The sequence below is a fragment of the Acipenser ruthenus genome, chromosome 13 (assembly GCF_902713425.1).
Source record: "Acipenser ruthenus chromosome 13, fAciRut3.2 maternal haplotype, whole genome shotgun sequence".
Taxonomy (NCBI): domain Eukaryota; kingdom Metazoa; phylum Chordata; class Actinopteri; order Acipenseriformes; family Acipenseridae; genus Acipenser; species Acipenser ruthenus.
In genome coordinates, this window is record NC_081201.1 from 6,240,120 (window position 1) to 6,246,324 (window position 6,205).

The window sequence follows — 6,205 nt, forward strand, 5'->3', positions numbered from 1 at the left end:
CTGAGGAGTGTGGCTGGTATTTTCAATCATATCGCATTACAGAGGGTGAGTGTTTTTAAATAAGCAGCTCTTTAAAAACATTCTACTTTTAACAATGCATTCAATTGAAACTATTTAAAAAAAAAAATTATACAGGCTCATGATCAAACCATAACGTTTCACTATCCCGTGCTCATCCACAGCTGCAGATTATAACACTAACAATGACACAAACACACATGAACTCGTGAACATCTGCTGTTTTCTGCTAATGGGAATGCTTCAAACATCAGGAGGGTAGACAGCCAAGAGACTGTGGGAAGTCCATGGAGAAACACTGGGCGAGGTACTGAACACAGGATAAGACAAACATACCGATGTTAAAAACAGTAGTTTTTTTTTTTTTTTTTTAACAGATACTCTATATCTAAACTGAGCAACCTTGATTCTATCAGTTCACTCCCTGGAAGAACTAAAGTCTGGACAATATAATGGCCAGCACTAGTTTTAATCTTGTCACAGTTGGCGGTGTGTGGTTAGTGGCTTGATTAGAGAAAGGGCTTATAATAAATGACTGTAGCACATTGTATTATCTTTAGCTGTTTCTCCAGGGAAAACTGGATCCCAGTGGCGTCTTCCACTGAACCACGACCAAATATATATATATATATATTTTTTTTTAATAAAACCTTAGTTGGATAAGCACACATTTAATTAAATGTATTTTTATTTGTTTTCATAATTTTTGTTTTTGTCTGCTAATCTGACACCCTGCATTGTTCTTTTAGCACTAGCTTTAGTTCAAAGTATATAAAGAAATCTCCCTCAATCACGTATTGCTTGTCCGCTCAGCTGGCTTCTCCACCACTCTTGACGTGGCTGTTCCCTTGGATGTAAAATATAAATCCCAACATTTGTGCCATAGATTCATCCTTTACTCTTGGCTCACTTTCTCTGTCAATTAAATTGCTTCAAACTGCAAACTTGTTCTCCCTTTCGTGCTGGCACTAGTGCTAACAATAACATTGTGTAGGTTTTATTTGCATGATGAGAAACAGTATTAGACTTCCCTCCGGTTTCCCATACATAAAGCACAGCTGTGGTCGCTTCTAATATACAATTTATTGCAATGATTTCTCTCCAATGCAAAGGCGAGCGCAGTTTAATCCATTCCTGGCAATTCAATTAATAAAACTGGCACAACAGCAGCTCTTTACCTCAGCTGCAGTGATTTACTGTAAAGGCTTTCAAAGACGAAGAGGTAGGGCTCAGTGTGGGAACAGCAACTTCAACCTGTGTTTGTGTCTGATGTTAAACTCATATACCTATCAGAGGAAAGGGTATCTGCTCAGCATGTCAATTGGGCGTGATCCATATATCTTATGATGGGTCTTTCTGAGGACGCCCAGATATGCTGCAGCAGAGGACATGGAAATAAACAGCGTTAAAAGAAAAGTGGGAACATCCTCTGGTCTTATTATGGGAAAGAGATTTGCCTTTGTGTTTCTTGGATAGCCATCATTCAAGTGCTGAGCGGGCCAAACACTTTTGGAAATGTCTTCCATTTCTTATTACTAGTGCCCTTCAACATCGTATTGGACAGCATTATTTACCTAGTTCATAGTTATACCACAAGAGTGTCCTGAAGACTTCACATTATTAAAGCAAATGGAGATTAATATAACAACATTCTCTGATTGATTTCCATTACATGAGAGTAGAAAACTTCATGCTGATTTGAACTCGGCTCTCGCCAAGATACGCACCAACTAAGACGTAGCTTTGCAGTAAAGTAATGTGATCCATCTGCATCTCCATCCATTTGCGTTTCTTTCTGATGATGTAGATATCCTTCTGCCTGGTGTTGATGGCTGAAGTGTAATGCTGGCTCCAGGGATCAGCTTATTTTGCCTCCCCAGCGCATCAGCACACACAACGGCTGCGATGCTAGCTCCGGGAATCAACCACAGTGCGGTCTCCCCATGATAAAAATGAAAGGTGCAAGGCAATTGAAGAAATTGCTTCTGAGATGAACATGTCAGGTGAGGTTTTGATATTTAGATGTGAAAGGCCCAGGCCGGACAGTCCTACCGGTCAATCTCTAATATTAGAAAATACATTTTGAAATTACATTTAAAAAAGGCAAGTGGAGCAAGGGCGTCTAGAGGACATGGTCTGTACCCAACAGCGCGCACTCACACTACTGAATCTAGTGGTATGGCCCCACCCCCGGAACAATACACATAATGTGAATGCACAGGACCAGATGAAACAAGTCTGCCGACCTGAACTGACTGGATTGCCACAATATATTGAGGAGATATTATTTTAAATGTTTCTAGTACTCAAGTAATAAATTAGTGCTAGAGTAATTACAATTATTTCAAGTACTTGAGTGCTCTAACCCACCCCTAGTCTATACCATACTAAAAATGCCTTGCCTGGCCTTTTGTTTTATATTTGTTATACTTAGGCCTACCTCTCATCAGCACGGGATATTAGAGTAAAAAAACAGCAACATTCTTCCTGGGGTTTTCAGGCAGGTATGAATGGATCACCGTTTATTGTACACTATAGCCTTTGGTGGTGGACGTTAGTGTTTTCCAAAGAGAATTAACCTCCTCGCAACCCATCATGAACAGGGACTAACTTCGCTTAATTCATTCATGCCGTGACTTTATGCAAAAGTCTTTCAATAACTCTGTTTTTGTTTCCCTGCAATTGTTTTGTAACCAAATTCTGGTGCGTTCCCTGCTGTAAATATCAACCACAAGAGGGACAGACCCAGGACTTTGCCCCTCAGAACTCTCAAACAACAGAGGTATCCACAGAACAAGGGAGTTTTTTTTAATGTATTTATTTGTGTAACTGGATGGTTAAAAGGGGGTGGTTTTAGATCGGCCACATGCAGGACTATCCCTTTAAGGCACTGAGTTATAAGGGGTTCGAGAGAGAGAGCGAAAATCTCTGGATGGAGAGAGAGCTGCATCACGAAGCATCTGTTGTGCAGATTGACTTGAACCCTGAAAGTTAAATAGCGGGTGCGTATACTTTCACGTAATATAGCAATGAGTCCGTTATTGTTGGTTAAGTGAAGTGCTGTTTTTTATCTTAAGTATAAAACATGTTAAATGGTACTGTTGCCAATATATGAAAGGTGTGGCGGTGGCAGGCCCCTGATTATAATGTGCGTCTGTTTCTTCAGAGGCTGCCATCACCCTTGCTGCCATCATTTTAATCAGCGGCACAGAACACCTTGTCTGTAAAAGCACCACAGCGGAGCTCTGTTGCCTCCCTGTCCTGTAATCGTTAGCCAGAGCATTTCTATAGTTACACATCCCCTCTGAAATGATAAAACAAAGGGGAAATCCTGGATCACTTGTTTGCAGAACAAGAGTTAGGTGTGCGCTTTTAAAAGTCAGTGGAATAAGCAAATCACCTTCCAGGAGAGGCAGAGACACAGACCACACATCAAGCTTTTGTTCCATTTAGAACAGGCAGCCTAGAGGAATGAATCCAGCCTTTCCCTCTGTAACAGGATCCATGGGGAGATGGGGTGAGGTTGGTGGGCGGCTGAGGCACATATTATCAGACTCGTTGCTCGTGTGGTGAATGTACTTGGGGATGAGTCTGTAAGCAGTTTACTAAAGAGTACATAGATTCAAGGGCCTTTTTTTGTCCTTTTTCCTTTCCTATTGTGATCCTGAGATGTTGCCCCAAATACTGAGCTTTATTTAACCATCCCTTAGGATTTCAGAAATCAAGAAAGTCTAGCGAGGCAACAACCTTTCAGCTGGGAATCAGTAAAAAAAAAAAGATACGCTTTGGTTGAATGTGGTTTCATTTTAAGATTCTGTTTTGGTACTAAAAAGATGATTCCACCCCCTTCATCTAAATTCTCAAGAAGCTCCAGTACTGCTTATGATGTATCCTTCATACAGTACTGTGCATGAGCACAGGTAGTGAGCAATAAGTCAGCAAAAAAAAGGGGTGATTTATTTTTCTCCTGCAAGCTGCATCTTATTTACAAACACAAGTTCTGCTCCGTTTCTCTGAAACGATGGGTGGTTTTATTTGAGAGGAAACTGTTATTAAGCCTTCCCAGCTGAGGAGGCTGACTGAGTGAGTCTGTTATCAATCTGCACACTCAACTCTGTGTCTCTCATTATCCTCTTAGACAGCAGAGGGGAGATGCAGTTAAGATCTATACACTCGTCAGCCACAGGAATTTCAGAAGAAATTGTTATTCAAGGCAGAATAGCTTTAGACAATTGAAGCACAAGATCTCCACAAAACAAAACAGGGGTATTATAAAGCCACAACAATGTAGTATAATGACTCCCTCTGAGATACAGTATTTTGTACATATCCAGTAGACCTCTGGAACCAATTAAATCGGATATGACAGGTTCTACTGTACTTATATTTGAATTCCAATTATTAGGAAACTTCTTTTTAAAATGTTACACATCAGGTGGAGCTAAAAGTCAAAGGTAAAGAGTAAAACATTAAAGGGGAAGCTGGGCACTCGATTTTTCTTAAAAGAAAGAAAGAAGCTGCCTACTCAGCCTCCCTCTTGACTTCAGCTCCACTTGTTTAACTGCTGTCATTGATTTTGATTGGAGTAGGGTGACTTCACTGTTGAAAAGAAGGAAGCCAGTGTAATGGAATATGAACTGGCTCTCCCGAATCGTAATTGCTTTCGTTTATAATTCATAAGATGTCTTCTTTGTAAGAAAAAAGGGAAAGACTGACAGAGCAGGGTACAAAGCAAGCTGCAGAATGGCTTTATTTGTTCTACACAATTACTAAACATCCCTCCTGACCAGTTGAGAAGGGCTTCAGACTGTTCCCAAGAACAGATTTCATTTCTGTCAAATGGTTTCATCTAAAGCTATTCAGTTTCATTAAAAAAGCCAACTTAACTTATTGAACATGTTTGCTTCTGTGATCCTTGCTTTGTGTTTCCACTGTTCATTATTAACTAGGAGCTGTGTGAGGTGAATGGCTGAAAGATATCACTGAGATACTGAGAGTTCCTTGAGCTGCTTTAACATCTGGCCTGTTCCACAATTAGCCCAGCAGGGGTTCTCACAACTCCCCGCTTTAAACCCCCAATTGAAAGAGTCCAATTCAGTTAATGAGTGGTAAAACTGAACAAATATAATTAAAAGGAAACTGATTTAAAAAGAAGCTCCAGAGGGCACCAGAAACTCTAATTATTTAAAGGACTAAATTGATCCTTATAAAAACAACACAGAAAGGCATTCCAAAAGAAATAGACCCTCTTAACAGTGCAACCAACTGTTAACCCAGTATGCATCTTATTAGAACACTGCAGATCAAATATAGATAAGGAACAGAAACGCTGTGAGATCCTAAAAGATCTGTCTTTAAAAAATATCATGGTGTTGACAGTGGAGGATTTTTTTTAAAAGAGGAATGGGGTAAAGTAGACAAGATTGCAATCTTGACTCTTATCAAGTAGGGCACAGCTTTTAGGTTGAGGAGCAATTAAATATTTAATATCCAATATGGGTTAGGCTTACCTTTCCCAGAAATGCTTTAGCTAGACTGATACAGGGCTGGTTAAACAAATCGTCCCCCAGCCGAGAGCTGCTCTTCTCCTCTCCTATTTAGTATCTGTTGGTCAGAACCGCAGTTGGGCTGGCGGGGAGTCCTGTGCGTGATTGCTTTTCACTTTTGTAGACTCCTCTAGCATTGAGCCCAGTTTCCTTTTCCATGTTGACATTGTAGAACTGGCATGTAAAAAACAAAATTCATTTGCATAATACGATACTATTCTCTACTATAGAACAAGGTTGTTTTGGAATGAGGAAATCAAGCACACTGGGCATGTAGGTACCCTGCTGAGGGTTCATTGAATTCAGGTTGAAGCCCGCTCTTGGGAGAAATGAATAAAACCAAATATTGGATAAACTGGTTTATTTACAGCAGAGTACTATTTTCCTCAGTCCCCATACTCATTTATGTTGGGTTTTTTGACCTGGAATGTGTGTTGCCACTATTTAAGTACATTCTAGGTTCCAGCACCAAACAAAACTACATCTATGGTTTAGAAAACAAATGCTTTTCTTAAATTCAACAAGGTATTTGTGATTAGAATAATAAAGACATATGATGCATGCAGTATCATTCATGGGTGCAAAGAAATGCTTTGCAGAATAGCTCCCATCAACAAAGTGATTTAATTGATAACAAATTG